An 8,919-nucleotide genomic window follows, 5' to 3' on the forward strand; every position below is an offset into this window, starting at 1 on the left:
AGAGTAACAATTATATCGATATTCATAGAGTTAATTCAACTCTGCCATAGAGTTGTTTTAACTTTTTAGGTTTTTTTTAGTGTAAAATATCCAATTTTTGATCTCAAATTTTGAACAAAATACCTTCAAATTGGTCTTAATTTGTTTGAAGAATTTTTGACAGTCTATTACATTTCTCAAAATATCTTCCACTTGAAATTGTTTTTCGTGAAAATTTCTCATTCCATTGATGGAATGAATAAGATAAGCGTTCATGGAAGATCCTTGGGATAGTATTAAGTGGATTTTATTGGAAAATATGACGAAAACTGCGAAAAAGAAGTGCATTTATTACGATGTTATTCTTAGTGCAGTACAATCTAGCTTTCGATCTCGTTCATCTTTAAAAATCTTCGCAAAATACAGTAGGATATGATGGAGTAATTCGAAATCATGTCCATTTTTAAATTTTAAGATTTTCTCACTGTTTCAGATGATCAAAGAGAAAAAGAAAACCACGAATAAATACTAGACTTTACATTCGAGAGTATTTTTTAGTTGTCTTTTCCTTTTGCCATCTACAATTGTTAGAAAATTGTGTTTTCATTGGAAAACATGGTTGATCTATGAAAAATTCAATTATGAAAAGATACACTTTTAATTTTTCTGAGAAATTAACAAATTAAAATTTGTGAATATGAATGGATTTTCGCTTTATTTGGAGCAATATTAACTAAATAATGAAACTGATGTGTAGACAATATATAAATATAGCAATTTAGTACTGTATTTATCATGAAAACAATGACGTTTCCATTTGGAGTAGCGAAAAATTTCCATTTGAAGCAGGTTTTGAATTAGTTTAATTTACCCTAGATATTTTATGGATAAATATATTTATTTAGATATTCGAAGTACGGAAGTTCTAGGGAGTAATACATGACATTTATCATTATCCAGTCTTTTTTTTTCTTCTTCAAAAATATGTTGTTGTTTATTATACAAAAAGAAACTTCACAGTGTTTTTAGATATAGTTCTATGTAATCCAAGCGGTCATTTTAGTTTTACTAATTTTATTTGATTTTTTTATGTTTCTTGGTAGCTTACAGAAATAATAGTAGGTCAACTCTTTCTTTAAAGGACTCTTACATAAAAGGATGAATTTTTGGGATATAAATATCCTCTGAGAATTTCAACGGAAGCCACGTCACGTGTTGCCAAGGAATTTGTTATGATGCGTTTTCTGAATATTGTGTTATTATATTTTTTAATGCGGTCCAGATGTTTTACTGGAAGTCACGATGACCTTTCCTTCGTAACAAATCCAAGAATTTCGCTTATTTATTCAAAAATACGTTTAAGGAAATGACAAAAAGGACTTTTGTGGAATTTAAGTCCTGCGGTTTGAAACATTTAGAATTTAGACTGAATTTTGATGTTTGATTTATCATTTAATCTTTATTTTGTCTAAAAAGGTTGATTCGTATACCACGACTAAGATTTTTAATATTATACTATTAAAATACTTCACATTTAATTTAATTGTATTAAACTATTTCTGTTTAAGTTCTTCAAGTTCTCTTTGTTTGTTTAAAAGCTATCGCTATAAATGAGAAATTTTGTTTTAATGTCTCTTGATTCAGAATTGCAGAAAATATTTGATTTTGACACCACATATTAACACAGTCTTTAGCTCAGAATTTATTTCGTTTAATGTCGAAACTTTAGGATAATAATAAAATTTTATTTCTATCAGCTAGATAAAACCGGTTAATGTTTACTTGATTTTTTTGAGTTCGTTAATAGAAAAAGCATATTTCCCAATAAAAAAAGTAATAAAGAAGCGAAAATTTAAAATTTTTATAGCAGAAGATAAAATATTTTTCAATTTATATATTTATAAAAAAAAATTAAATTCTTTAAAATTACCCAATCCATTCACCACTTTTTGACATTCACCAGAATTAACCCTCTAACGGTGTTTTCTTTATTACGCGATAAAAAGTTCTAAAACAATGTTTTCTAGGATAATTATGATCCAATAAAGTCGAAGAAAGCATCCATTCATCATTATCTCTTTTAGTTTAGGCGCTAGATGACAAAATATAAAAAAAATTATAAAACTCGTTTTGCCTCTAAAATTCACATTTTTACTTTTTTCAATTTTTTTAAATAAAATATACAAAGTAGAATGATATGTCTTACAGTAAAAAATAAATTTATTTTAGTCCGATAACTTTAAATCGGTATTTTTATGGAAATTGGAAATGAGTTTTTTTGCACAAATATTTTTTGTTGCTTTTTCTCTGACCTGTCACACAAAACTGAGGATAGCAACCAAACGAAGAGTCAAAATGAGTTCAAACTTTCAGAAGATGTTAGTAAGACTATTACCGAGGGCGAGGACATTATTTCACTTTTAAATAAATAAAAAGTTTGCATTCGCAATAAATGTGATTTTTGTGAAGACCGTCTTGAGACGATCTTACCTGATGGAGGGTTAAATTCTTCAACAAATTTCACCTATTTAACAACAAATTCAATTGATAAAATTCTCTAAAGTTATTTTCCTTAATTTAGGAAAAGTGAATTTTACATGAATTCCTTTACGTTTTTGAAAATATTGTTGAAATTTGGGAAATGAGAAATGTCATAAATGCTACCCCCCAAATGTTCAAATTTGAGGAACTCTACTGTAACTCAATGTGGAGTGGAGACATATTTCGTCAAAAAATCCTTCAAAAATAGAAATCTTTCTTTCATTTTTTTAAAATAATTTTTGATGTAATCAGCACCAATGTGTAGACAACATTAGAGAAAATCGCGGTATTTCACTCCAAAAATTTTACTTAAAAATTAACCGCTAGACTTTGAAACAAAATGCATCAAAACCATTTTTAATCACATCCTTTTGTTTTACATGAAAATTTTACAAGTATTTGCTGAAAAAAAGGACATAGGAGTTTACATCAGCTGGATTTTTTTAAATTTTCAAATGAATATTTCAGAAAATAATAGTTTTTAAGGGGTTACATAGGTCTCTCAGGTCAAAAAAATAATTTTTTTAATTTTTATTTTATAATATAACATTTGAAAAATATTTTCTGAAAATTTTAGTTATGCATGCCGCCCGCACGCGCATATTGTTGTAAAACTTTAAACGCGTTTTTCTCAATTACACCGTTTTACAATGCGGTAGTCCCGTGAGTCTACTGAACCGATCTTTCTGAAATTTTGCATACTTGTTTTGAGAAGTATTATTTAGTGTTTGAACGAATTATTTGCACTTCCTTTAATCAGAACCATTTTTACAATACAAAATGTGTTGAAAAATAGGGTAAAATTGATACTTTTTTACAAAGACTTTTACCAAAAATCCAAATTTTGTTTTTTTTTTTTTCAAAAAACCTTCGTTCGTCCACGGGTCCAACTAATCCTCTAACAGAGTATATTCGGTTTTTTTGATTTCAGATTAACCTACTGGGAGAAATCCTGCCTACAGCAAGATCTGTTTTTTGAGGAATGGTCCCGAAAATCAGCTACCAACGGTCGAATTTTCAAATTTTTAATTTTTTTTTAAATTTTGCTCTAAAACTACTCTTTTATATCCCAAAAGTTGGAATTTCTAAAATATTTTCTACACAATAAATTATTATCAGAAAAAGGCCTATTTTTTGACCTGAGAGACCCATGTAATCCCTTAAAGTTGATTTTTTTTTAAGTTTAAATATTTTTTACACAAAAAATATAGAGAAAATATGCTGCTCTCCAGCCTTCTTAACCCATCATATCTTATGTGCTAGACACACTTACGACTTAAACCGAGAGACGGTTTAACGTAATTATTATCAAAATAATGATTAGATTACATTTCCATCAGTTTCTGACTAAGCTGTCTCTCGGCTTAAGCGAAGAAACAGATTATTTAGTGGGAAACTGATGGGAATTTAGTCACATCATTATTTTGTTTATAATTACGTAAATTCTAACCTCGTCTTAATTAAGGCAGAATCACATTGACAGGCAAATGCTCACCGTTTTTCCTTAATTTACGCATTTTTTTTAGGTGAAAATGATATAAGAAAACTGAAGAAATAAAACGAAAATGCGATAAACGGTGAGCAAAAAAACTGTAGGATTCTTTTTGCTCACCGTATATGGCATTTTCGTTTTATTTCTTCAATTTTCTTATATTATTTTCAACTAGTGCCATCGAGTATGAGATAAGGTATACGGCAATTGATAATTTGCGTAAGAATTGCAATGAAAATAAATTAAGGAAAAACGATAAGACTTTGACGAAGAGCATTTCGGCTGTCAATATGATTCTGCCCTAAATCGTAAATGTGTCTAGGGCATAAGACTTAACTCTTTAAGGTCCAGATATACTAAAGCTGATCCTCGAGAATATTTAGCTTGTAAAATTTAGCAGTAAAGATTTATTATTTAGAAATTGTTATACACTGAAGGTTCAGGATCATTGATCAGAGGTCCTGTTCGTAAATTTTCTTTACCCAATACTTTACTGTCAAATTTTACAAGCTAAATTTTTTCGAGGATCACCCTGAATCTATTTGTGCTTTTAAGGACGATTGGGTCACCGGTGACCCAAAAACAAAATTTTTACTACAATATAAGGAAAGATTACCAGCGATCGGCAGTGTTCCTCGACTCGTCAGGTTATTTCTATATTGTTGCACCAACTCAAATGAATTTTTAAAAATCATTAGTTATTTTTTACCATTTAACTCTCACAAGAATGCAGTGCGTTATCTCAGATTTAAATTATAAAAATTTATTGTAAAAATTTAAAATTTAAATTCACAGATTACAGTCAAATGGATCACTAATATACCAATTAGCATACATAAACTACCAAAAAGTATTTTGAGACTTATATTTACAATTAAATATCGGCCATATCTCTTAACATTCCAATCCGGGGTGCTCTTCCTTTAGTTAAACCGTCTTCAGACTAGAGGTTTAGCCCAGTTCCCGAGGGTCTCAAAACCTTAAACAGCAACCGATTTTATTGATTTTTCAAAATGTAATAGGTCATTTGCCCTAAATAATCCAATCCTAAGTCAAAATTTTCCAAAAAATTCTGACTAATAAGTTATTAGAAAAGTTAAGCCATATGGCTAAGTCTTAGGTGTGAAGCCCGTATTACGTTTTGTTCTAAAATGTCAGAAAAAATTATTTGTTCGGATCCCTTATTTTTGACCCTCTCATCCTTAAAGGATTAAACCCAATCACAATAGTGATTAGACCCAGGGCGGAGCATTCTCATACATTTTCCATACAAAAGTATGGTATATTTTTACTTAAGTGATTTTTTAGTTTTTGTATAAAACCAAATGCAATTATTTTAAAACTTTTACAAAATGAAAAAGTATCTAATGTTATGTTATTGCTTCAAAATTTATAATGATTGCACGAGGATCACAGTTCCTAAAACACATTTGAAAAAGACGTAAAAATCGCAATTTTTTGAATTTTTCTGAAAAAATTTCTATTTGTAACACCAGTAACATTTTAAATTCAATAAAAATATATTTTCTGTACATGTTCCTACCATTTCGTGTTATATTTATTTTTGTGGGATCTAAAGCTTAAAAATTATAAAGAATTTAAGAAAAATATAACATTTCTAAATTAAAATGCTCCATCCGTTAGTTAATCATCCTAGATTAGACCACATTTCCATCACTTTATAAATAAACCGTCTCTCGGTTTAAGTCGTAAGTCTGTCTAGGGCATTAAGCTTATCTATAATAAATACAGTAGACTCTCTCTCTATTGGGCACTTGGGGCAAAATGTCATCCGGTTTATCGATAGATTTGGGCGTCAAAACCTTTGTAAATTCCACAAAAAGCGCTCAATTATAAAGAATCACGATAAAATAGGAAGAACTACAGCGAATTTGAGCAAATTAGCTTCATAATTAAACGTGAAAATTGTCAACAAAATTTTTCGCCCGATTTAACGAGCCGATTGAGTGAGAGTCTACTGTACAGAATATCAGACAGAATTTTGGTAAAAATGAGCAGTAAAAATTTAATTTGGCAGGTAGATAATCCAAACGAATTATTGTATTTTTATTTAAATTATTTAAAAGAAAAAAATTAAGAATTAGTGAGACATCTTTGCAATTTAAGTGTAATTCAACATGACTTTTAATGTTTTTAATTAATTTTGAGTTATTTACTGAACAAAAGGAAATACCGAAATTGTCTATTCAATCTTGAATGTTTCTAATTTTATTTTCAAAGTTAAAAAGTGACCTGAAAACATTTAAAATGAATAGGAAAATGTGGATTTGGAGACATTATCAACAATTCAACCCCTATCAGAGACAATAATAATTGCATGAAAAATTGCATAATAGATTGCACTTACCTCTAATGTCCCATTCGTGGTCGTCGTACTCAAAATTGGATTCTTTTGATTCCGTCGCAATTAAATTTGATTTTGATGAATCTTTCTGTGATTTACTAAACACCACACTCTTCTCCTTGTCCACCTTATTGCTCAATGTTTTGCTGCTACTGCTACTGCTGCTGAAACGTTTCTTTGCATCCCAGGTTACAACATTGTTGGAAGCCACCTGCAATGATTTCTGCAGCAGCAAGAGGACCAAAAATCATTGGGAGTCTCTCTTCAATGGCAATTGTAACATATTGGGATCTAAAAGGGTTATCCCCCTCTCTTGCATTTACCTTTGATTGATGGCGGCAAGCATTGTTTTCCTCACGATTTATTGACTCCATACAGAAAGATCTGCTAGATCGAGTGTCGCAAACCGTCCAAATGCACACACTCGTGGTAATTTGGAGGATGATGGTGCCTTTGTGGGATGAGTAGCCGGATTGTTTGCTGATCCAAGTGAATTGCGTCCACCACTTAATTCACATCCGAGGGATTTGACCATTTTGCAGCTGCAACGACAAAGAACGCGATTCCCAATCTTTTATTTAGTATTTCCACATTAATTGGGAGATGAGAGTGAGTCTGCCAGAGTGACCGGTATCGCGCAAAGGTGGCGAGAAAAAAAAAGAGAGAAGCACTCACAGCTAGAAGACCACACAACCCTCTTCTAAGAAAAGATGTCTGACAAAATTGACAAGAGACACAGGAATTTACATGACTCCCCTTTTTGCACTTCAACACTCGCACTTTTTTCACATTTTCACCTCAATTGCCCAACACCCATCCACCAAAATCACTTCTCTGCACTACCAATTGCCCAAAGGGTGGATTTAGTATGAAATAGAAGGCATCGGTAAACAGAAAAACTGGGTGCAAAGGTATTATTTTGCCCGAAAGAAAAATGGAAATTTTTGAGTGTCTCCGTCATGTCAAAATATGTTTTCAAAATCCAATCTTACCACATTTACATGGATTCGCTGGCCTACAATTACCACATATCGAGAGAAATATCCATTATTAATCCTTTTTCACTACTTTTTCCACCTCTCGCGCACTATTTGCCGCATAAACACACCAATTTTGTTAGGAAAACTCTTGGGCTGCCTCTTGTATTCTATTCCGCGATTGGCGTTCTTCTGTCCCAAAGTGAACCAAATTGTGTCAAATTTGGGACAACCCAGTTGCACATGTTTCCATGTCCCAGTGCCTACTGTTACCTTACACGACTGCTGTGTTTCTCAACATTTTTTTTCATAAAACAAATTCATATGAATTTTATTGCAATTAAAAAAAGCTGCAGTATTTTGGTACAAGTGATTAGTAAAAATAAAAATTGTTAAGCAGTGAAGTATTATTGATAGAGAAAATTAAGAAATGATGAACCATTTCTAATATTTACTTAACAAAGGACAATGGGCACAGCACAAAGGGCAGAAATGTATGGGAGCTGGGAGCTGGTCCAACCCTTCGCCAGATGGGACAAGAAGGCCCATTTTGTAGGTATTGGTGTATGATTTAAAAATTACCGAGACCCAAAAGTCAAAAAGGACTGTCAATCCTTGGGATTAACGAAATCCTTCTGAAAATTCGCAACTTTGACAATTTATTACTCAAAAAACGGCTTAACCGATCTTAATGAAATTCGTATCAAGTAAGGGGCATGACGTTTCCTATGTTTCCCATGTGCCGAAAAAACTTTGGAGCGTATTCGATGTTTTTCGTCATTGTAGAATGAATTAGTAAAAAATAGTAATATAAAATAATAATCAATTTAATATCGAATAAGCAACCGAAAAACCCAAATTAGCAACCTATGTAGTTTCGGAGATATCTCGTGAAATGTGTGCAAAAACAGGGAAAACTTTACACTAAAAACTAAAACTTAGCGCATTTTTCAGAGCTAATGTCATCCCCCTGGATCAAGTCAATATATGACTTAAATAAATATTTTCAGATTTTCTCTCTGACTGCTCCATCTGATAGCTGCCATACAAACTAATCATGTTTTAAAGCCATCGCACATTACAGGTCAAAAAAACGAAAACTCAGTGCCCGCTTTGTAATCCGGATGATTGGGAGACAATATAACAGATGTCCGCTTCGTTATCCGGATGGTTTTTTTTGAATATGTTCAACGTCTCGAAAATATAATACAAGATTTTTTTTGTAGAATTAGTATAAAAGTTTTAAAAAAGATTAAAAAGACATAATTAGAGAATTCTATGCTATTATACTTCATTTATTTAACAAAAACTTCACAAGATAATTCATTTTCATTGGTGAAGAGACATGCATCCTTTTGACAACGTTTCAGGAGACGAAATTTTCAGTTCAGCATTTTTTTTTTCTTAAAAATGAGCCCCGAATGCGATAATTTTGAGTCAAAATAATAAAAGTGGCACTAATAAACTATAAGTTAAATCGAGAAAATCCTTATAAAATGATTTAAAAGCTGAAATATTGAGATATATGTTAGAAGAAACACAATAATATTTTATCGTAACTTCCA

General features: G+C 31.1%; 1 long non-coding RNA gene across 1 annotated transcript; it reads right to left on the reverse strand.

Moving 5' to 3' along the window:
* Positions 1 to 3,547: 3,547 nt before the first annotated feature.
* On the reverse strand, positions 3,548 to 7,542 carry LOC129802893 (uncharacterized). The gene is made up of 3 exons (XR_008751829.1): positions 7,370 to 7,542; positions 6,701 to 6,919; positions 3,548 to 6,600 (listed from the first exon to the last, which is right to left on the reverse strand). It is a non-coding gene; the product is annotated as an uncharacterized LOC129802893 (long non-coding RNA).
* Positions 7,543 to 8,919: the final 1,377 nt, after the last annotated feature.

This window comes from Phlebotomus papatasi, chromosome 2 (genome assembly GCF_024763615.1).
Source record: "Phlebotomus papatasi isolate M1 chromosome 2, Ppap_2.1, whole genome shotgun sequence".
NCBI classification, from domain to species: domain Eukaryota; kingdom Metazoa; phylum Arthropoda; class Insecta; order Diptera; family Psychodidae; genus Phlebotomus; species Phlebotomus papatasi.